Raw genomic sequence first — 25,847 nt, 5'->3', positions numbered from 1 at the left:
AGTCATTTAGCGTAAAAGTTTTCTTAGCATGGTGCCCCATCACAATATAAAAAGACTACACTGGTCAAACCAACTCTTGGCCAAGATTTCTTCTTGGTCTGTCAAGAGACGAACCAGAATAGGTCAGCAGTAGCAGTGGCGGGGAAAAGTTGGTTGCTCTAGTATCTTTTTACGTTATGACGCGGTACCATATTCAGGAAACTTCGTCAGCAGAAGGTATCTCTCTCTTTAAAATCATAGGTAATACAGTTGTCTCTGATTAATTACTTGAAAGAGGTACAAATTAATGGATGAAATAGATTTGAACTGTGCCATAGTGTCAGATACTAAGAAGAACGAAATATTTCACTTGATTCTCTGAACCTTTACTCAGATACTTACGTGAAATTGAAGTATAAATGCTGATAACTGCGACCAGTCATCCACGAAGCATTAGTTTCTTACCTTAAAATACGTTTCAAGCCTTTTCAGGACATATTGAGCGCAGGCATACCGAAGTTAGATTATACGAGGGCTGTCCAGAAAGTAAGTTACGATCGGTCGCGAAATGGAAACGACTATGAAAATCCGATAAAGCTTTGCAAAGATGTGTTGGGCAGTGTCTCTAGTATGACTCTAGGTAGAATTATGTCGCTCTTATCATTCCAGAGCTCTTAGTGAGCGCGTAAAGATGTTATACAAAATAGTGTCTCCCGCCAAGTACGAGGGCCTGGTGAGAATTTTCCCCTGACGCTATGCAACCAACATTACGTAACTGTAGTGCGGTTTCTTCTAGAAGACAATTCTCAGCCTCACTCTGCAGGGGCAATGAAGATGTTCCTGCATCGTTTCAATTGGAAATGTTTGGTTACCCACAATACAGCCCGTAATTGTCACCCACTGAGTTTCATCTCTGCTCAAACGAACCGCTGGCTATGATGACAACATTTTGGCACAGACAACGAGCTTTAGGCCAGCGTAGAGAATGGGCGGAAAGCACTGACGGCTGCCTTCTATGATGAGGGTATTGGAAAGTTGGTACAACGCCACGACGAATGTCTGAGTCAGAACGGCGACTACGTAGAGAAGTAGCTGAAAGGTGTAGCTAACTGTTACAAATGAAACATTTCTGATTTTCACTGTGATTTTCATTTCGCGATCAATCGTAACTTACTTTCTGGACAGCCCTCGTATACTATCGTAGCGTAATGTTGCGTACTCGCTCTGTTGCGAGTAAGACAGGAATCTCATCAATGCACCGTGAGACACGGTTATGTGGCAAATTGTGTCGAACTATGAAAGTGTTTACAACTTGAGTTATAAAGTTCTGACTGAGATTCAATTCATAAAAGTATTCACTGGCAATTCGTCCCCGTCTGCACGAGACGCCCTCGGACATAAGACACTGGCAACTGCGTCGAAAGTTCAAGGAGCCCTGCATTCACATGGAAATGTAAGCTATATAGCAGAGCACCATAATTTTTACGTGACACGGTATGTCTCTTTTTATCCGTCACAGGTTACATCGTACTCGACTGCAAGTAAGCTATCGTCAGAACTCCTATCTCTCTGCATAGTTGGCTGTCATATGTTGAAGTGTTTTAGGAACATCCTAACAGCGAAAACTTCGTAGGTCAGTTTACTATGAAGAAAAAAAGCAATGGGTAGTATAATTACAGGGCTTAAAAGTGAAAGAGATGTGCGTCAAACACTGGAGTTAGTTGATGTGTAGAAAGTTACGTACTGTGGTCGCCAAGTACATATTTCGATGGCGAATGGAAGTATTACCACTAGTTAATATGAAAAACTGTGGCTTTGAGACAACTGACACCGGCCACAACGGATCCGAGCAGGGAAAGTGAAGAAAAATATGATAAGATGGCGTCCTCCATGCATATAGACAATTCCGTGGACTTACAGGACACCACCTCAGTACGCGCCATTTCCATGATATCATGACATGATCCTGCCATTGGTGCCATCCCCTGGACAACAATGTACGCGCCTCGCCAGTTTGGCGACTGTCAGAGAAACCCCCTGACGATGATGATGGAGGTAATAATCGAAAGTTTTGAATTTTCTCCGGGGCTGCAGACTTCCCGAGAACTTTTTGTCTACTGTCTTAGTAAATGGGATTTGCCTTTATAAAATATGGATCTCGAACTTATAAGAATGTCCACTGTCTTAATAATTTTAACAGAAAATAAAAGGGGATAGGCTTTTATAAAATTGAGTCTCGATCTTTAGAAATGATAGTAATTGCAACGATCGATTACTTGAAATGGACAATTATGTCGTGTTATGCAGATAGTCACATACATTTGGCTACACCTAACGGTGGTGCCCTATATACGGCTTACTATGTTCTACAAGTTCGCGAATCCTTTTGCTTTGCAGGCATTTACCAGATTTTTATCTCCAATGGTATCTCCCGTAGAAGGAGAAGAAACGTCAGTAATTCGTTTTAAACCTTCGCCTTTTAGCCATCACTGTGGCATGCCTCTGGCATAAGCGACGTGGATTCTGGAAAGTTAGCGATTACCTCTGCAACATGAACGAGTCGACTTGCAATATACTTTAAATTGGTATGAACTAATAGTATATGTGGATATGCAATTGCTTAGCTTTTCGGTGCAACCTTTATCTACATTATCTACATGAGGGAAGATTACACAGTGGGTTTCTAACTCAGAGTCCGCCCCGGTAGCTGAGTGGTCAGCGCGACAGAATGTCTATCCTAAGGGCCTGAGTTCGAGTCCCGGCTGGGTCGGAGATTTTTTCCGCTAAGGGACTAGGGGTTGTGATGTCCTAATTATCATCATTTCATCCCCATCGACGCGCAAGTCGCCGAAGTGGCGTCAAATCGAAAGACTTGCACCCGGCGAACACTCCACCCCACGTGAGGCCCTAGTCACACGACATTCATTCTAACTCAGAGTTCGCATATGAATTATGATTATTGTTGAGGAGATCGTCGGAAGCCTCGTGCGAGAAGAAACGTTTATAAGCACCTGTCGGAATTCGAATGCGACAGGATCGTAGCCTACCGAGACTGTGGTTACCGTTCTTTGGTATTGCTGCGAGTGTTGCTCGGGATATAACAACTACAACCGATGAGGTAACGATTTCAACTGCCCCAGACTCCTAGCGTCCCAGAAGATAAACATATTACGCATTCGGCGTGCATGTTTGTACAGCCATCTCATACATCTTGAGTCAGCGAATAACATTGTAAGACGGACGCGGTGGTCTAGCGGTTCTAGGCGCTCAGTCCGGAACCGCGCGACTGCTACGGTCGCAGGTTAGAATCCTGCCTCGGGCATGGATGTGTGTGATGTCGTTAGGTTAGTTAGGTTTAAGTAGTTCTATGTTCTAGGGGACTGATGACCACAGATGTTAAGTCCCATAGTGCTCAGAGCCATTTGAACCATTTTTTTTGACATTGTAAGCATCAACATACGAGTAGTATACACAGGGAGACTACTACTACATCTTGATTTCCAAGGACATTTAGTATCAAGGCACCACTTGAGGGATCATTGCGAAGGCAGTGGAAAGAGGTGCGCCGGCAGTGGTGCGCACAACTACACGATTACAACTTGGTCTTCTTGCATACAGCATCACTATCGACGGACCTGTGTGGGAAGCTTCCTGGGCAAAGTACGTTGCTACGAGCGGGTTCAATAAGTAATGTAACGCATTTCTTCCGTGAGCAGGTTGGTTTTATTCAGGATTACAATTACCATACTATCTCCCACTCTCTAGGCTATCAAACCCTCTCAGTGCGAAAGCCTTACGCCATCTTGCTAGGAGGGCTAGTATGCCCACATGATACCACTTCACTGGTAGATGTTCGAGCCAAGATCTTGCTGCATCAATATCTTTCCCATCATCCAAGTACTGCTCTCTGCAGTGTGTACTCTTCATTGCGCCAAACAGATGGAAGCCAGAACTTAGTAAATCCGGGCTGTAAGGCGGATGAGTAACCCAAGTGGTGGACGAGTGTGTCAGTACTACCAACAGAGACGTCCAGTTAAGCAGGGAGGTGTTTGATTGTAATCCATCGATCACCTCGAATGAGAGTGACCGCTCGTTCCAACATTGTGGGTGTCACAGGTATGTGCTGTCGGCCAGGTTAGGGCGATCTTGTTGTGCTGATAGCGGAAGTCTCGCTCAACGGCTCACCGTGGCTTTGTTCACTGCCAAATCTCCCCAAAAATTCCGCAAGCGTCTACCAATATCTGCGATGGACTAGTTTTTCGCCAAAATAAACTCAATGAGAATTGTTTTTTGAAATTCACCTCCGTTACGGAAGCCATTTTGAAGGCAATTATATAGCGCCGCCATCTATCGAACTTCATGAAACCACAGGGACTCAAGACGGCGTCTTCCACGATGTCCCACAACAGATACTGCATTTTTCTATCAAAACTGGTCTAGACAAAAATGTGTTGCGTTACTTACTGAGCACTCCTCGTAGTTTGCTTACATCGACCGAAAGGCCTAGAAAATAGCAGTATATGGTGAAGTTGGGTATACAAAAGATCAGCTCTGGATTGGATATACGGTAATTTCGACTGCAGCCATTACATTCCCGATATGTTATAGCCAGTATGTGCGCACAGTGTTACAAGTCTCCTCCTCCAAAGTGATAACGCAAGACCGCATGTTGCCTGCGCTGCCCTAGTCTAACGTAACACAGAATTTCCGAATGTTTCCACAGCCAGCACGTTCTCTACATCCTTCATCCATTAAAAAACACAATCTGGTTTAACTGAACTTAAATAAATCGCAAACAAAAATGGCTCTGAGCACTATGGGACTTAACATCTGAGGTCATCAGTCCGCTAGAACTTAGAACTACTTAAACCTAAGAAACTTAAGGGCACCACACACATCCATGCCCGAGGCAGGATTCAAACCTGCGACTGTAGCGGTCGCGCTGTTCCAGACTGAAGCGCCTACAGCCACTCGGCCACAGCGGCCGGCTAAATCGCAAACAGTTATAAATGCTGACTTAATAATGACCGGCACCGTTGTGTTCAAGCAGCTTCTTCAGGTGGTTCTACATAGGAGATAAAGCATCCATGTGATCTATATATTCAAAAATCAATTAGAGTCAGCGAAAATGATCGTAAATAAAACTACTTAAAATAGTGTCACACAGATAAGGAAACAGAGACTACCCCAACGTTCGTTGTCGTTTAATGCAACCCCATGAAGAGGAGGGGGGGGGGGGGGGGCTGTCAACAGATAATAAGCGGCAATTCTAGGCGCTACAGTCTGGAACCGCGCGACTACTGCTGTCGCAGGTTCGAATCCTGCCTCGGGCATGGATGTGTGTGATGTCTTTAGGTTAGTTAGGTTTAAGTATTTCTAAGTTCTAGGGGACTGATGACCTCAGAAGTTAAGTCCCATAGGGCTCAGAGCCATTTGAAGCCAATAAGCGGCAGAAAAAAAGGCAAATAGTGCAGGGGATGAGGCTCTATGACAGAAAGAAAGGAAGTTAACATAATAGATACGAATAAAATGCAACACACTTTTATTTAGGCTCACTTTTACTGCCAGCCCTTTATCAGTTTCTTTTTTAATACGTAGATTACAACGATGCTTCCTTTCTTATGAAGAACAACCTGAAGATGCTGCTTTAACGTAGCGACTCCGGTCTTTAATAAATCATCAATTAACAGCTGTTTGCTGAATTTGTATTTAGCATGAATTTCAACGACTGTTGCTGCCCATATTACAAAGTAGTATATTACATAGTCTCAGATTGTCACCAATCACCTTTGATTACATTTGATGAACTCAAGCCTAGAGTTGAGCATGACATTCTACACTACTGGCCATTAAAATTGCTACACCTCGAAGATGACGTGCTACAGACACGAAATTTAACCGACAAGAAGAAGATGCTGTGATATGCAAATGATTAGCTTTTCAGAGCATTCACAGAAGGCTGGCGCCGATGGCGACACCTACAACGTCCTGACATGAGGAAAGTTTCCAACCAATTTCTCATACACAAACAGCAGTTGACCGGTGTTGGCTGGTAAAACGTTGTTGAGATGCCTCGTGTAAGAAGGAGAAATGCGTACCATCACACTTCGGACTTTGCTAAAGATCGGATTGAAGCCTATCGTGATTTGCAGATCATCGTATTGCGACATTGCTGCTCGCGTTGGTCGACATCCAATCACTGTTATGGAATAGGTGGGTTCATGAGGGTAATACGGAACGCCGTGCTGGATCCCAACGGCGTCGTATCAGTAGCAGTTGAGGTGACAGGCATCTTATCCGCATCGCTGTAACGGATCGTGCAGCCACGTCTCGATCCCTGAGACAACAGATGGGGACGTTTGCAAGACAACAACGATCTGCACGAATAGTTCGACGACGTTTGCAGCAGCATGGACTATCAGCTCGAAGACCATGGCTGCGGCTACCCTTGACACTGCATCACAGACAGGAGCGCCTGCGATGGTGTATTCAACGACGAACCTGGGTGCACGAATGGCAAAACGTCATTTTTTCGGAGGAATCCAGGTTCTCTTTACAGCATCATAATGGTCGCATCCGTGTTTGGCGACATCGCGGTGAACGCACATTTGAAGTGTGTATTTGTCATCACCATACTGGCGTATCACCTGGCGTGATGATATGGGGTGCCATAGGTTACACGTCTCGGTCACCTCTTGTTCGCATTGACGGTACTTTGAACAATGCACGTTACATTTCAGATGTGTTACGACCCGTGGCTCTACCCTTCATTCGATCCCTGCGAAACCCTACGTTTCAGCAGGATAATAATGCACGACCGCATTTTGCAGGTCCTGCACGGGCCTTTCTGGATACAGAAAATGTTCGACTGCTGCCCTGGCCAGCACATTCTTCAGATCTCTCACCAACTGAAAACGTATGGTCAATGGTGGCCGACCAACTGGCTCATTACAATACACCAGTCACTACTCTTGATGAACTGTGGTATCGTGTTGAGGCTGCATGTGCAGCTGTACCTGTACACGCCATCCAAGCTGTGTTTGACTCAATGCCCAGGCGTATCAAGGCCGTTATTACGGCCAGAGGTGGTTGTTCTGGGTACTGATTTCTCAGGATCTATGCACCCAAATTGCGTGAAAATGCAGTCACAAGTCATTTGTAGTATAATATATTTGTCCAATGAATACCCGTTTATCATATGCATTTCTTCTTGGTGTCGCAATTTTAATGGGCAGTAGTGTAGTTCAGTTCGTCTAGATACCCGTTCGGGTTGTTTGAAACGTCCCCTTAGAACAATTATACATGACTGTGCTTAAACTGACACACAATATTTTGTTAGCGCAATGCAATCTGACTTTCAAAATTCCCTACAAAAGAATGGCCCTGACTAACATTAAACTATACCTTTCACAAATCACTTACCTCACAAAAATCTTCGCTGCTCAAGCTACTGCAATACAGCGAGTGCCACTACTGCCAGCTAAATAAAAGATTCAAACTATGGAAGGCACTAACTACTGATAGGGATAGTTAGCAAATGAAAGATATTAATAGAGAACGAACAATGTATTTACCTTGATATCATCATATATAAATATATATCTATACATGACAAAGCTCAAGCAGAAAAAATATTACAGTAAAAACAACAATGCAGATAAGGGAAATGTATATTCACATCTTAATATCTATGTAATTAAAGTGGTGCACCACAACAACTGATTGTAAAAAGAAATATTACCATGTACTTGAAAAGAATATTACACTCCTGGAAATTGAAATAAGAACACCGTGAATTCATTGTCCAGGAAGGGGAAACTTTATTGACACATTCCTGGGGTCAGATACATCACATGATCACACTGACAGAACCACAGGCACATAGACACAGGCAACAGAGCATGCACAATGTCGGCACTAGTACAGTGTATATCCACCTTTCGCAACAATGCAGGCTGCTATTCTCCCATGGAGACGATCGTAGAGGTGCTGGATGTAGTCCTGTGGAACGGCTTGCCATGCCATTTCCACCTGGCGCCTCAGTTGGACCAGCGTTCGTGCTGGACGTGCAGACCGCGTGAGATGACGCTTCATCCAGTCCCAAACATGCTCAATGGGGGACAGATCCGGAGATCTTGCTGGCCAGGGTAGTTGACTTACACCTTCTAGATCACGTTGGGTGGCACGGGATACATGCGGACGTGCATTGTCCTGTTGGAACAGCAAGTTCCCTTGCCGGTCTAGGAATGGTAGAACGATGGGTTCGATGACGGTTTGGATGTACCGTGCACTATTCAGTGTCCCCTCGACGATCACCAGTGGTGTACGGCCAGTGTAGGAGATCGCTCCCCACACCATGATGCCGGGTGTTGGCCCTGTGTGCCTCGGTCGTATGCAGTCTTGATTGTGGCGCTCACCTGGACGGCGCCAAACACGCATACGACCATCATTGGCACCAAGGCAGAAGCGACTCTCATCGCTGAAGACGACACGTCTCCATTCGTCCCTCCATTCACGCCTGTCGCGACACCACTGGAGGCGGGCTGCACGATGTTGGGGCGTGAGCGGAAGATGGCCTAACGGTGTGCGGGACCGTAGCCCAGCTTCATGGAGACGGTTGCGAATGGTCCTCGCTGATACCCCAGGAGCAACAGTGTCCCTAATTTGCTGGGAAGTGGCGGTGCGGTCCCCTACGGCATTGCGTAGGATCCTACGGTCTTGGCGTGCATCCGTGCGTCGCTGCGGTCCGGTCCCAGGTCGACGGGCACATGCACCTTCCGCCGACCACTGGCGACAACATCGATGTACTGTGGAGACCTCATGCCCCACGTGTTGAGCAATTCGACGGTACGTCCACCCGGCCCCCCGCATGCCCACTATACGCCCTCGCTCAAAGTCCGTCAACTGCACATACGGTTCACGTCCACACTGTCGCGGCATGCTACCAGTGTTAAAGACTGCAATGGAGCTCCGTATGCCACGGCAAACTGGCTGACACTGACGGCGGCGGTGCAAAAAAGCTGCGCAGCTAGCGCCATTCGACGGCCAACACCGCGGTTCCTGGTGTGTCCGCTGTGCCGTGCGTGTGATCATTGCTTGTACAGCGCTCTCGCAGTGTCCGGAGCAAGTATGGTGGGTCTGACACACCGGTGTCAATGTGTTCTTTTTTCCATTTCCAGGAGTGTATGTATGCAATTACTGTTACTAGTCCCTTCTTATTGTTCTTTCCTTTCCAAGTGCTCCTTTTTTAAAGAATGTGGATCATAAAATAATTATTTAATAGATCTGTTGACAGAAAGTGTTCACATTAGCAAATGCATTTCATTTTATAAAAGCAATGCTGCAACACAGCTGGAAACCAGATATCAAATGAAATAAGCAACTATGAAAAGCAAAGTATAAAAATATCATTCAGTAGTCATGTGACATTTCATAAGTTAGTAGAAACTCTCTCAACTCTCGTAGAAAGACGCTTGTCATAATCAGGTGTGCAGATGTAAAAATATTTCTCGTCATTTCATTAGGCATTTCAGTAAATATCGTAAATTAAGAGCTAGTGTAATCATATGTTTTCAAGTTCGACCGTGTCGTTTTTGCGATGCTTTCTACAAAGGAATGTCAGAAGCGAGGTTAATGGCGTCCCCTTTTTTTTCTACCTGTGCCGCTGAAAAGGGCTCGCAATAATGGCTTTTCCTCCAGGCAACTGGCACACCTGGCCGCTCGCAACGCATTACGTCACGGTCACTTACCTTTCTTACCGACATATTTACGAAAGCAGTTTCCGCTACAGTGACAGTCTCATATAAACATTTCACAGGTCGAAAATTTGCGTAACAAATGTGTAGAAACAAAATCTTGTAAATATAACAGCGTCCAAAAAAAAAAAATTCGTCAGTATTGTGATACAGTCACACATTTACACACATTTCATAACTTTTAAAGTACGATTCTTGGTTTCCAACATACTTCTTATTCCTCATATACGGTAGCATCATCATCTTATTGATCATAAACATATCTCAACAGCATAATACACATTGTCGTCGTAATAATAACATCATAACACCTCAGTCAAATCTCAAAAACGTCGTAGCTTTCTGCAATAATTCCAAACCTAAAGAAAATTCTCTGCTCATGTCAAAAGTGTCATCTGCCTCAAACGTACTTTAAAAATCATGATCTCACACCAAATACATCATTCAAAGCTCTCATAGTATCACAATGGGTCCGAAAAACTATGAAGAGTTCACACAGTACAGACAAAATACAATTTCGTAAGTGTGAAGTAATCCAACTCTGTAATTGCGTAAACATATGTCACTGATGTAATAAAAAAAGTTTATCTCTCAGTTACATGATCAGATAGCCGTGTAATTTGTGTGTTAGAGAAATATGGTACCAATGTGTAAAGTTGTATAAGCAAATACCATATTAGCTAGGGTTCCTTGTGGTTGCCACACACATGGTACACAAAGTAAGCGTGTACCCCCCTGAGGATTAATGTAATTATACCCTCAGGTGTTACAGATTACAGCAATGAAATGAAATGTATCACTGAAAACCTTTGTATCATTGTACTTCAAATATCTTTAAAAATAAATGTTTTAAGTACAAAATTAATCACTCAAATGCGTGTCCTGTAGCGCTAAATGTGCGTCTTGCTGTAAGATAATTCTGTGGAAGTGTCGTACTTATCGTCCTCCGAAAGCTAAGTTCTGTAGAAGTCAATGCACTTACCTCATGATAAACAAAAGTGAAATGCTTTATGTATAGATATCTTAGTTATTACGCTTATTGCCATGATGAAGAAAGTACTGTGCTGTAACGTATTGTTGTGCTACGGAAAAGGCAATCTCATTGTAGCTATACCACAAAAGTTACTACTAAAACATGTTTTACTTTGCAGAATAAAACAGAAAAACTGTGTAGATATAAAACAGATACTCCGCAAAAGCAACAATGTAAATTGTCACACATTAGTAACGTCGTGATATAAATCGTGTAGCTGTCCCATAAACTAACCACTGTGTCATCTGGTATCTCACAGAAAGTACTTTAAATACAGAATGTATTTTCAGGTAAACCAAAATGTTGCATTAAAATCTCATTAGCAGTACCAGTATGTGTCCTAAGTACGTAAGCCTGATAGTCGTTACGTAAACGTGCAACTAACAAGCAAGAATGTACAAATAACAACACTGTGTCGTCTGTTCACTATAGCAATGCATTCGTAATTTCTATTTAAAAATGTTCCCTAGGTTCTAGATTGGATATTTAACTTCAAACATTGTTGCAGGTTAACAGTTTCTTAAGTCTTTCAAAGCATACTAGTAATGTAAAGTGAAAAGTTTTATGGCAAAGACAAAGTTAAAAAGCAGATTATCTCTCAGTAAGCGGTTTTACATGTGAAGTGTGGTGCAATCCTTTACTCTTCCTAGTACTCAGAGTTTGAACTTGAATGCAATTGTCATTTGGTATACGTCGGTAAAGAATACTGAAATTTTTTTCTCAAGGTTAGCGTCTATGTTATTTTTTCCTGAGCCAGCCGGCGCAGGTGGCTGCCTGCGGCGCGAGTCATTGTCTGCCTCTTTGTTGGCGCGCGTCGTTATTGGGATTAGGAGACCTAACTTCTACAAATTCGCCTTGCCGAGAGGGCCCAGCTCTGTTAGAGTCCCGCCAGTTCTGATGCAATTCAGGTCTATCGTTACGATCACATCGTCTGTCGTCATGTCGGTAGTTCGTGTAGTTTCTTTCTTGTCGGTTAAGTGGTGGAGAATTTCTCCCTGAATCGTAACTGCGCGCTGGACCGTTGCGTCTAAAGTTATTCTGTCTCCCGTAATAATAATTATTTTGGTTCCCATATTGTCTGTTTCTCTGATTGTCCCTGTGATAGTCACTACCGCGGAGAGGTGATCTTTCCCTGTAATTATTACTACTCTGCCAACGGTTGTCGTACGGGTGGTGTCTGTTTTGGTCACGATATGTGTTGTGAGAATAGCTTTGTCGTGTCCAGTTATTATTTCTTTCATCGCGGAATTGCGACGGATGTGATCTGTAATTGTTGTGCTCCTGCGTTCCGCGATTGTCAGTGTCAATTTCCAGTTCTTGTAACAGTCCCTGAAATGCTTCAATGTCGTCTTTGCAACGTCCTGCCAAAATAATATGTCGTAAATGTTCAGGCAGTTTGATTAAGCAAATGCGGATGAGTTCTGAGGGGCTGTATGGGTTTGAAAGATACTGATTCTTATGCAACATGTCTTCAAAATATTTCACAAGACTGGAAAATTCAGATTGTTCGAAACGTTTCATCATTATGATGCTATGTTTTACTCGATCTTGTGTGGCTTGAGACCAATATGCTGAGAGGAAGGCATGGTAAAACTCTCCTTCACTGTGGCAATCGTGAATTACCGATCGCATTCTTACAGCTGGTTCATTCTCCAAGTAGCCACACATAAATTCTAATCTGCGCTCTAATGACCAGTTGGGAGGAAAACAATGAGAGAATTGATGGAGCCATGCTTGTGGATGAATGTCGTTGCCAGAATTCTTAAATGTTTTGAATTTACGTGTAGTAATGAACAGCTTATAGTCAAAGTCATCATGTCGGCGAGTCGCATATCGGTCATTGTTACGTCGTTTCGGTGGTTCCATTTCAAAATTCGGTGCACCTTGCCAATTTCTTTCATAACTTCCGAAATGCCCTGTGTTATTATTTTGTGGCTGTTCCGTATTTCTGTGTCCCTCTTCCCGTATTGGGGCGCGAGTATCCTCTGAAATACGTAATTCTTGTATTACCTGTGTCAGCTGATCTTGTACTTCTCGGATTTCTCTTTTGTACTGTGTATTGATTTGATTTTGATTCTGTTTGAATTTTCTAATTTGTTCATACTCTTCTGTGTCAGTGAAGGCTACAGGTCTTGTGTCATTCAGATCATCATCTACCTTTGTAGATAAGTTAGTGACCTTATCCGAAAGTTCGGCTACTTTCTCCGATAGTGAACACATTTCCTCAGCGTGTTTTTCTGAACCAAGTTTCAGAGTGTCCATTTGTGTTGAAATCGTATCTACTGTGTCCTTTAAGTTTTCTTGAGTTTTTGCAAGTTGCGTAACCGAATCGGTAGATGCAACTGAGTCAGTTTTAGCTTGCAAGGTGTTGTGATTTTCATGAACAATGGTTTGCAGTTCTTTTATGGCTGCTTCGTGATTCTGTAATACATTTTCATGCCGCGAAAAAATGGGTTGAAAATTCTCACAAATTTGTGTTTTTATGTCATTACAGACTTTTTGACATTTCGATTCAATGTTATGTAACTCACTAGTTAAATCTTCACGTGTTTGTTCAAGTGTGGTGTCTAACTTTTGAAGATTTTGTCCCATTGCGTCTAACTGTTGCTGTGTTTGTCTCTGGTGTTGTTCCATTGTGTCTAACTTTTGAAGATTTTGTTCCACTGTGTCTAACTTTTGCTGTGTTTGTCTCTGATTTTGTTCCATTGTGTCTAACTTTTCAAGCTTTTGTCCCATTTGTTGCATTAATTGTAATAACAATGCACTAGTGTCTGAAACATGTTCCTCAGTGCTTTTTGGCAGTGAATTTGCACCGGCAACATTCACATTTTGACAAGCGGAAAATGTGTCTTGACTCATTTGAGAAAACGGTGAGAACCCAAAACCTGAGTCTGTAGTATTTGCAATATTGTGTTCTGTCATTCCCGATTCCTGAGGCGAGCTGTTGCCGACCAATCGATTGATAACGCTTCCCTGTTCACTACCTGTTTCACTGTCTACACCATTGTTTGCTGCCCGCTCCATTTCCCTATGCGCAATTACCAAATTACTACTTTGAACATTAGTTAATTCATTACCCAGTGGTGCTGGCAAGCTACGCTCGTCGTCACTATCATTTCTCAATTTACTTTGGAGCCTAGTGTTACGTTTTTCACACGCCATAATTGTCACAATATTTCACACGATAACACAGAAAAGCACAATTTGAAGTGCAAAAATAGGAGAACACATTAACACAGCACTGAAAATAAGATCTAGTTAATTGCAAGCGTAGCTGCGAAATACTTGGTGCAAATCTATATGCATGCCACAACTGTTTTACTGTACAGCAATGAAAGGCTACAACTACAAAGGGGATTCTCTCTACAATTACGCGCTAGCAATAAACAAAAGCTACACTAAATACACAAACTACAAGAAAAAATCAGAAGATTCCAGTGAGGTATCCTGGCAGGGTCGCCATATGAAACGTCCCCTTAGAACAATTATACATGACTGTGCTTAAACTGACACACAATATTTTGTTAGCGCAATGCAATCTGACTTTCAAAATTCCCTACAAAAGAATGGCCCTGACTAACATTAAACTATACCTTTCACAAATCACTTACCTCACAAAAATCTTCGCTGCTCAAGCTACTGCAATACAGCGAGTGCCACTACTGCCAGCTAAATAAAAGATTCAAACTATGGAAGGCACTAACTACTGATAGGGATAGTTAGCAAACGAAAGATATTAATAGAGAACGAACAATGCATTTACCTTGATATCATCATATATAAATATAGCAGTTCATGACAAATTTCAAAACTCCGCCATCTCTCTCCCCACATCCACCACTGCTGGTGGCTCACCTCCAACTGCCCAACGCTACGCGCTGTTCACATCCAGCTGCCGCTGCCCAACACTACAATGGCGAGTATTACAACAATGCAAAGCAGACACAGACTGCCCACAGCACAGCCAGTGATTTTCATACAGAGGTGGCGTTACCAATAAAAAAACCTAAACAGCCTACTTACATGTTCTTGCTAGAGTTGTCAGTTCTGTCTGCTAATTTTCACATCCAGTAAATCGTCTCATCTCTACAAATATAATCCTTTATTCCTCTCCCCCCTCCGCCCCCGCTCCTCCCCCCCACACACAAAAGAAGTAAAATTTCGTTATTTGATTTCGTTCCTGGTGTTTGTGGGGCGGCGGGTGCAATATAACTGTTAATGTTCCTATTATTTATTTAATGCTGTTGTTTGCCGTTCTCAACACTGGCTCTCTAACTATAATACTGGCAACCAGAAAGAGATTAGCAAAATGTGAAGCCTGTAATTAGAATTTCTTCATCTGAGAAATACATTTATAGCTACAGCTTATAGCTCTGAGGAATTAGGAGATTGTCTGGGATTCAAAATCAAAAACCATTCTCTCTAAAATGTTCACTATATTCGTAAAGTCACAGACCAAAAAGAATCCACACAATCCAACTACCAGAGCAGTTCAGAGCCTAATGCGCTGATGCAACTATAACTGTTCAAATTAAATGTTTAAGTGATTGCTCGCCATAATTTGATGATAATGTTCATCAAACGCCACACTAATAATGGCAGAATGTCTCTCCTGTGGTGGCACGTGAAAATACGACATACACAAACTAAAGATAGATCAGTAACGTCATCCCAAAATTAACACTTCACTCGAAAACGATTTCATGGTTACGCGTATCCCGAGTAACTTATTACTGCATCCGAGGCTGTTTATATCAACGATACCGACGCGACGCGACTCCCAGCAAAGGTGGTGCGCTAATCAGCGTCTGGAGAGAACTGGGGCCTTCTTCTTTCGCGCAGCGTTCTTACATATAAAGCCGCGGTGCGGACAACTAAGGGAACGCCTGATCAAATCTGCTCTCCCGACAAGCCGCTGGGCTAGTAATGCACCACTTTAAGTTATTGAATAAATCATTGCTTGCTTTGCTGATGGCTGAAGAAGCTTTCAAATAAATTGTGCAATCAGCACACAAGTAAGTAATCATAATAAAAGTCTGACGTGCCTAAGCCAAATATTTTGGGCGAAAGAATTAATTTAATTACACTACACGCAGTAGACGAGCTCTCAACTTGCTCTTTGGAGATACGCTATCGCTATAGTTTTATAGTTATTCTGTTGAAACTTCTAACATTTTTATGATTATAGCGGATCTTCCTTCTCCTTAAATTTAAAAATCCTAGCTTTATTTATTCGCCTACTTAATCTATCTTGCTTCCTTAATTTCTAAGACAAAAACCAGAAAATCATGAATTTCAACTAAAATTTTAATTTGCAAGATCCAGAATACTGTTTCTACTAAATTATTATGAAAAAGGAATCTAAATATAAATTTTTAAACTTCTAGCTCTTTTCTGCTGCGCCAATGAATTTTACAGAAAAACGTCCAAATTTCGGAAATGGTTAAAGTTATTGAACTGATATTCAACACATATTGATTTAGTTTTACTCCTGACCTGCTAGAAACGTTTCAGGTTATTTACTTTATTTTTAAAGTATTGCGCAACATTTATGACGTCAGAGCTAATTACAGCGGACTAGGCTGGCACACAATGGAAAGACTGATGCGTATTTTATAAGGCGTGAGTATGCTGCTTCCCTACATGTTGAAATTTAAATTGTCATCATTTTGCTTGTCCATTATCGGAGACAGCCTACTTAACGCTGCCGTTACTGGTTTTCTTATGAATTTGATTTGAAGTCATACAATTGCGAACGTGACGAAGCGAGCAGAGAAGAGAGGAGGACTGCACAGTGACCGGCGGGCGCCGCCCCCCGCCGTCCTCGCCCGGCGCGCTCCACACAGGAGTGGCCGGCACCAGTGGGCGGCGCTCTGGCCCGCGTGACGGACTCTCTCGTTATCACGTTGACCCTAGCGCTCCCAGCGGGTCCCTCCTAATTGCGCGCCATTCGCTGCAGCTCTGCGCCACTCTGCCCCTACCGTCCCTCTGCCTCCCCCTACCACAAATACACACACATACAAACGTGCTCACAAAAAAGAACACTTAGAACTGAATCGCGCCAGTGGCATGTGCTAAATGAGTACAGCTTTCCTACAGCAGATAAACTGAGGTGCTTAGATAGCGTACACAGTTCGTGGGGTGTCCAGCATCTGCTGAAAATGTCACGTTGGAACGAAACAAAAAGGAATTCAAAACGGAAACTAGTTACATCTTTGCAAGTGTTCTCTCTTCCCGCACCTCTATAAATTTTGACACACAAAAAAAAAACTTAAGAGTTGCAAACTTACCATTGGCCAAAGTTTAATTTTCTTCATAAAAGTGGCCTATCTGTGTGGGCTCCATTGTCTTCGATCCTAATCTGATATCCTAAAAGCACAATCGCCCATCTTCACTTTACATTTAACACTCAGTACTTTCAAAAATACAGCTAATCACATATATACGCTCCTGGAAATGGAAAAAAGAACACATTGACACCGGTGTGTCAGACCCACCATACTTGCTCCGGACACTGCGAGAGGGCTGTACAAGCAATGATCACACGCACGGCACAGCGGACACACCAGGAACCGCGGTGTTGGCCGTCGAATGGCGCTAGCTGCGCAGCATTTGTGCACCGCCGCCGTCAGTGTCAGCCAGTTTGCCGTGGCATACGGAGCTCCATCGCAGTCTTTAACACTGGTAGCATGCCGCGACAGCGTGGACGTGATCCGTATGTGCAGTTGACGGACTTTGAGCTAGGGCGTATAGTGGGCATGCGGGAGGCCGGGTGGACGTACCGCCGAATTGCTCAACACGTGGGGCGTGAGGTCTCCACAGTACATCGATGTTGTCGCCAGTGGTCGGCGGAAGATGCACGTGCCCGTCGACCTGGGACCGGACCGCAACGACGCACGGATGCACGCCAAGACCGCAGGATCCTACGCAGTGCCGTAGGGGACCGCACTGCCACTTCCCAGCAAATTAGGGACACTGTTGCTCCTGGGGTATCGGCGAGGACCATTCGCAACCGTCTCCATGAAGCTGGGCTACGGTCCCGCACACCGTTAGGCCGTCTTCCGCTCACGCCCCAACATCGTGCAGCCCGCCTCCAGTGGTGTCGCGACAGGCGTGAATTAAGGGACGAATGGAGACGTGTCGTCTTCAGCGATGAGAGTCGCTTCTGCCTTGGTGCCAATGATGGTCGTATGCGTGTTTGGCGCCGTGCAGGTGAGCGCCACAATCAGGACTGCATACGACCGAGGCACACAGGGCCAACACCCGGCATCATGGTGTGGGAAGCGATCTCCTACACTGGCCGTACACCACTGGTGATCGTCGAGGGGACACTGAATAGTGCACGGTACATCCAAACCGTCATCGAACCCATCGTTCTACTATTCCTAGACCGGCAAGGGAACTTGCTGTTCCAACAGGACAGTGCACGTCCGCATGTATCCCGTGCCACCCAACGTGCTCTAGAAGGTGTAAGTCAACTACCCTGACCAGCAAGATCTCCGGATCTGTCCCCCATTGAGCATGTTTGGGACTGGATGAAGCGTCGTCTCACGCGGTCTGCACGTCCAGCACGAACGCTGGTCCAACTGAGGCGCCAGGTGGAAATGGCATGGCAAGCCGTTCCACAGGACTACATCCAGCATCTCTACGATCGTCTCCATGGGAGAATAGCAGCCTGCATTGCTGCGAAAGGTGGATATACACTGTACTAGTGCCGACATTGTGCATGCTCTGTTGCCTGTGTCTATGTGCCTGTGGTTCTGTCAGTGTGATCATGTGATGTATCTGATCCCAGGAATGTGTCAATAAAGTTTCCCCTTCCTGGACAATGAATTCACGGTGTTCTTATTTCAATTTCCAGGAGTGTATTTAAAAAATGAGTTGAAATTTCGGTAGGCTTACACTATGTAATCACAAGTGTCCGAATATATACTGGTGGACGTTATTGTGTGGTGTGTCCACCCTCTGCATATGTGACGGCTTTAACCCTGGTCAAAAAGGTGTCTCAGTGTCTTCGGCAGAATTGCACACCTTCCTCAAAATATGGCTCTGAGCACTATGGGACTTAACTTCTGTGGTTATCAGTCCACCAGAACTTAGAACTACTTCAACCTACCTAACCTAAGGACATCACACACATCCATGCCCGAGGCAGGATTCGAACCTGCGACTGTAGCGGTTGCGCGGTTCCAGATTGTAGCGCCTAGAACCGCTCGGCCACTCGGGCGGCACACCTTTCTCAAAAATGGACACCAGAGGTGGTAGCCAGGTTGGACGCTGGGGTCAGCACAAAGTCCACGTTCTAACTCATGCGAAATGTTTTCCATTGGACTAGTTTCTGTACTCCTGGCAGGCCAGTCCGTTTCAGGAATTTATTGTCCACAAGCCTTTGCCTCACAAATGTTGCTTTGTGATTAGATACATTGTAGTGTTGATACAGTAACAATCTCAGTTTCGTTCCTCTGCTCAGTACAACTTGATGTCAAACGTTTTCATATCCTTCGATTTCTGGACAGTGACTTTGAAAAACACCACACTGTAACAGCACTTTCTCTGTACTTCACTGTTGTCAATAAACATCATGTCAATTAAAGTTCTCGAGGCATTTGCCAATCCTTAACCCTTCCACCCCACCACAGCGTACAGCGTGATTCGTTACTGTAAGTCACTCGTTTCTAGTGATCCGCTGCCCTGTGGTGTCGCTTGATAACGTGGTCCTAAGATCGCCAAAACGAAAGAACAAGAAGAAAAAGAAAAAGCATTTACTTGAGAGTGTGACACGTTTTCACTGATTTAAAGTCCAATCTCTTTGATCGTGTGCTCACTGCAGTCGTAATTGACGATGCTGTTGGGTCAATGTGGGATCGTATGCTTCGGAGACTCACGTTCAACAACATGCGGTGCTCTGACACAGATTTGCCACGTATCTCCGTCTGTTCTTCTTCACGTAACGGAAAAGCCACCGACCTTCTTTGACGAGGTGACTGCTACCTTCTTGTCTTTTTAACAGTCTCTCGATAACTTTCCACAGATGATCAGGACAGCAGCACGCAAATACATGACCAGCTTTGCCATTTCTGAGATGTTCGATATTCGTCCCCAGGCGACGGGCCATAGCAATGTGTCTTTGTCAAGGTCACTTACGTCATTGAAGTTCCCCGTTTGCACCCCGTAATGTAGCTCGAATGATTCCTTTCTCTCCTGTTACACACTTTTCTTACTACGTCACGCGCCCACGATCGCACCACGCGGCATTCAGTCTCGCGGTGGGCAATGATCAAAATTTCACTGAAAAGTCTCCGTTCTGATGGGCTGCGGTCGATATGGAGAAATTTCCCTTACATATCAGCCCGTATGTCTCAAGAGAACTTAAAACCGATCGTGAAAGCCTACATAACGCTTTTGCTCGACAGATTTTTTTTAACAGTGTGTGTGGTTTGTGTTCTGTTGTATATCAGGATTCGTTGACAAGGAAAATTTACTGTAAACGTAAGCTCACAATACCTCCAAAATTTAGCCTAGAGATTTATCTTGACTGTACTAGACAAAGACTGTAGTGCGTTCAGCAGTCGATAACTCGGGTAGAGAACGTCTTTGCAACAGTTTACTGTGATTCAGAACTCACGAGAAAATGAATTAATTGGGAAGTGACTTTTTCTTATGAATAACTTCAAATTTATCTCTATCGGTATGGAAATGCAGATCATGGTGAATTTTCATTAAAACATTTACCCTGTTAATCGTATATACTGCTTATGTTCAGATCCGCAAAGGGCCAAAAAGAGAATGACAACAGAACAAATCTATTTAAAGACCAAAATATGTATGTGCAGTGTACGCTTATCGCAAGTGAACTACGGCCCTGTAGCCACATAGAACTCTCCCCATGTCTGCCTTCATCCTTTTCCCTGAAAGGGTTTCCGGTCCGCAGACTTAATCTAGACACTGTAATGGTACTTGAATTACGTAACCATTACGGCACCTCAACTCAACCTCCCGATACCAGCAGTATTTTACTGTGTTTCTGTAAAGTAGTTAACATATTTCTGAGACAACATTCAGACTTGATTTCATTAATGTAGAGGTACTTTGATACATCGTTATACACTCCTGGAAATGGAAAAAAGAACACATTGACACCAGTGTGTCAGACCCACCATACTTGCTCCGGACACTGCGAGAGGGCTGTACAAGCAATGATCACACGCACGGCACAGCGTACACACCAGGAACCGCGGTGTTGGCCGTCGAATGGCGCTAGCTGCGCAGCATTTGTGCACCACCGCCGTCAGTGTCAGCCAGTTTGCCGTGGCATACGGAGCTCCATCGCAGTCTTTAACACTGGTAGCATGCCGCGACAGCGTGGACGTGAACCGTATGTGCAGTTGACGGACTTTGAGCGAGGGCGTATAGTGGGCATGCGGGAGGCCGGGTGGACGTACCGCCGAATTGCTCAACACGTGGGGCGTGAGGTCTCCACAGTACATCGATGTTGTCGCCAGTGGTCGGCGGAAGGTGCACGTGCCCGTCGACCTGGGACCGGACCGCAGCGACGCACGGATGCACGCCAAGACCGTAGGATCCTACGCAGTGCCGTAGGGGACCGCACCGCCACTTCCCAGCAAATTAGGGACACTGTTGCTCCTGGGGTATCGGCGAGGACCATTCGCAACCGTCTCCATGAAGCTGGGCTACGGTCCCGCACACCGTTAGGCCGTCTTCCGCTCACGCCCCAACATCGTGCAGCCCGCCTCCAGTGGTGTCGCGACAGGCGTGAATGGAGGGACGAATGGAGACGTGTCGTCTTCAGCGATGAGAGTCGCTTCTGCCTTGGTGCCAATGAATGGTCCCCTTCCTGGGACAATGAATTCACGGTGTTCTTATTTCAATTTCCAGGAGTGTATTTGTATTGCAATGATATTATACTTATGTGTATTCTTTCTTTTGTCACTATGATCTTTGACGTACTTGTAATTCTTGATTTTTGGGCGCGTAAGCAGTTAGAGTGTCGGACCTTGGTAAGGTCAAGTCTTGGACGTCATGTTGGAAAGACGCATATTGTAGTCAGCTTATAAAATGTGAACTTTAACGGTGAGGAAGATGTTTTCAAGTATGTTTTGTATTGTGAAGTGATGTTTTGTGTGTTACGTCATATTGCAGCAAAAGTAATAAAAAATAAGTGTAACTTAAATTCGGAGTGCTGATTACTTTTTTTACATCACCATTGTCCTGCAAAAGTGTAATCTTCAAGAATGGTTTGTGAAGCGCATCTACAAAACTTTTGAATATCGCAGAATAAAACCTCGGCCTCTTTTCATCCGAGCTTGGAATCATCACCACCTAGATTTTCGACGATTGAGCCATGATTTTACAAAGAGACCAGCGTGGGAAACACGAAAAGATGAATGCCTAGTTTATTCATTATTACATGAAATGACTTTATTAACTGTGCTCTAATGACACCTGCCACACAATATCTTTGTTGTTGCCCGAAAATGCAGTATTTAGCAGAGTGAGAAACACCACAATCATTATTAAATTTTGACCTTTGTTGTGGTAGGGTTGTTAGAACACCTACCCCTAGGCTTTTAACTGGGAGATCAACAGACAGTCTAGATAAAGGTTATCAGTGTCGAATCACTGGTTTCACGCACATTTTTATAAAAGCGTAGTATTTTACGATATGAATAACATGAAACACCTTGCACGTATTTACGAAGTGAACCAAACTAATTTGTAGTGGAATTGCTATGCGTTCAGCGTTTATTTGTCTTCATAGTTCCGACAGGCATTAGCAAAAGGGAGAAAGAGCGTCAGTAAGCTGCAAAATTTTGAATGTTTCTTCTTCGTACCACTTCAACCATTTTATTTTTCGTTTCAGTTTGATTGTGTTAGAGAATCAATTAATTATTACACCCTATGTGTACAATTAACCCAGTCCTTCACTGACTATTTATTATTATGTTAATATTCTGCTGTCTGCATATCCTGGAAAGGTTAAGTGGGCTTTCTACTGGCGTGGTACTAGGCATTTCGTCGATTACAAGATGCAGAAACAAATTTAACAGGGTACTTAAGTAATTAAAGTAGTCCATAATCGTAAAGTGCTTACAGTGTGAAAACTTACAATAAGCATGGTGAGGGACCACCATTGAAACCTATAGCCTTCTTATAACTCAGAATTTAAAAAAAAAAACAGTATTCATGTGCATAGGACTTGATCAACAATAAAACAAGTTATCCAGTGACACCCACGTGGCCAAATTTTGGTTATATGTGACCTATGTAAAGGTAAGTGCACTAACCGCTACTACAAGAGAAGGTGAAACACGGAAAAGCGTATTGAAGGCATAGAGGAGAAGTTATTGACTGTTTTTGCTGGTGAGAATTCAGACAACAGACGAGGTCGTTATTCTGACTGTTCAGGTACATATTAAAAAAGTGTCGCAACTTGATCTTAAATATTACCAAGTTTCAAAAGTTGTTTGATGTGGTCTCCATAATGAGACTTACATAACTGAAAATTTATCTCCTTAAACACATATAGTATCATTTATTCAGATACTGGAACAACACATCTATCTATCTCTTTCTGCAATTCTAGAATACTATGCAGTATTCTATACACGATTCATAATGTGTCCCCACAAGATAAAGTAAGATTGGTGTAAATCAGGAGTCTGTAAAAATACTGACCCAAGCTCTCGGTTGCATTCGACGTAGCAGCGACGTGCGCTGTAGCTAGACTTCGTCGTCCTTAGAGAACAACTCATGAAAAGCACGGTGCAGTCGGCGCAGAGACCTTACTGCGCCATTAGGACGTTGCACAGATATCGTAAGAATATGCGGCTTAAACGACGATCGATCTGTGGTAGCAGAACGCTAGCAAGATCCAGTTTGGCTGTAATTTCCATGTTTCTGGTCTTCCGTAACGTATCGAACAGATGCTTGGCTGTGGACTCGGTTTGTTACACTACCATCATGCTCTTCTGATGGCTTTCCGAGTTCTCGCATATCTGGCAAACGTAATGTGTATTATATGATAAGAAATGGCCTATGTAGTGCCACGTACTTCATTTTCCGTTAAACTAGGATTACACCAGCAACAAAATGCAGATAATTCTTCTATAAGGTAGCGTCAACTTTTGAAAATGCTTATGAAACTATAGCAGTTAACAAATTAGTGACTAGCTGTTGTTGATAAGAAGTAAGTATACAAACGAGATACGAAGTAAAGAGCTAATAGAACAGCGGTAAGTGGAATGGAAAACAGAATTCCTATTCGGCAGGACAGTGGTTCATATCCCCCACCTTATCATACAAATTTAGGTTTACTGTGGTTGCTGTAAATCATTTAAGACAAATGCCGTTATGGTTTCATTTAAAAGACACGGCCGGTAACCTTACACTTTCTTGCGCTGTATTTCTAATGATCATTCGTCAACGGGACACGAAATCCTAATATCATACGTAATCGGCGCCGAGATATTCACGAACAATATGTCAGTATGTGGGAAGCCAGTCTGGCAATGAATGAATGCTATAAGAAAAGAAATTATAAGTACAGCAATCGCAACCGGCATCCACTTCAAACTACTTACTGTATCTGAGCGTTTGTCTTCCTCCCCTACTGTCCATTACGAAGTTAACGATTTCCTGATGCCTCTTACCAACCGATCCGCTCTGTTAATCAAATTCTGACGCAAATTTCTTTCTTTTTCTGTCAGGTCGATTCAGTACCTCCTCATTAGATATTCAGTATGTCCATCTTTCAACATTCTTGTGTACCACCATATTTTGAAAGCTTCTTCTCTCTTCAGCACGATCAGATTTTTTTTTTTCAAATACTTTCCATTATACATGTTCCATTGTTATTGCTTTTCAGATATTGCCACTTTTCAAGACACTATCCATTCTGTCCAAATAACAATTGTTCTACTTTACTGATGTTCATCTTATTGCCACTTTCCAAGACACTAAATATTCTATTCAAATGCGCTTCAAAATCCTTTGCCGGCTCTGACAGAAAAAGGGTCACTAGCAAACCTCAAAATATTTATTTCTTGTCCCTGTAAAATGTGTACATATTAATAGCTGTTGTCCTTGAATGTTAGTCTTAAGCATCAGGCAATATATATTAAAAGTCTTGATGCTCATCATTGAGAAGCAATTAAAAGTATTTGTCTTGCAGACTGGCATTCGTGCCTGTAGCCCATCATCACTAGCATAGCGTACAGTAAGGTGTCTTTCAACTGACATTACAAGTTGTAGAGTACGCTACGTACAAGATATTGGCGTCATGCAGTAATTCCAGTTGTTGTGCACGTCGGACTGCCTGTAAACGTCAGCGTTGCAATTTCTCCAATAACGTAATTACGGGTAAGTGCAAAAAGAAGTGAGTGCAATGGCTGGCATGGTTCAAAATGGTTCAAATGGCTCTGAGCGCTATGGGACGTAACATCTGAGGTCATCAACCCCATAGAACTTAGAACTACTTAAAGCTAACTAACCTAAGGACATCACACACATCCAAGCCCACGGCAGGATTCGAACCTGCGACCGTAGCGATCGCGCGGTTCCAGACTGAAGCGCCTAGAACTGCTCGGCCACACCGGCCGGCGGCTGGCATGGTGTTCAGGCAACTCTACCACTCTGCAAAAAACATACAGGAAAGAGCCTATTGCATTCCGATGAACGACGCTTGAATTCAAACACGGAAATTTCCGAGTGAGTACCTCACAGACAAACTGAAATCTACCACTAGCTTGAGAAAAAGATTGAATAATCAACGAAAGGATAACGTTCTACGAGTCGGGGCGTGGAATGTCAGAAGCTTGAACGTGGTAGGGAAACTAGAAAATCTGAAAAGGGAAATGCAAGGGCTCAATCTAGATATAGTAGGGGTCAGTGAAGTGAAGTGGAAGGAAGACAAGGATTTCTGGTCAGATGAGTATCGGGTAATATCAACAGCAGCAGAAAATGGTATAACAGGTGTAGGATTCGTTATGAATAGGAAGGTAGGGCAGAGGGTGTGTTACTGTGAACACTTCAGTGACCGGGTTGTACTAATCAGAATCGAC

The sequence above is a fragment of the Schistocerca americana genome, chromosome 2, assembly GCF_021461395.2.
Source record: "Schistocerca americana isolate TAMUIC-IGC-003095 chromosome 2, iqSchAmer2.1, whole genome shotgun sequence".
In the NCBI taxonomy this organism is placed as follows: Eukaryota; Metazoa; Arthropoda; class Insecta; order Orthoptera; family Acrididae; genus Schistocerca; species Schistocerca americana.
The sequence above is the reverse complement of the archived record's forward strand: the minus strand, read 5'-3'. Positions refer to the sequence as shown.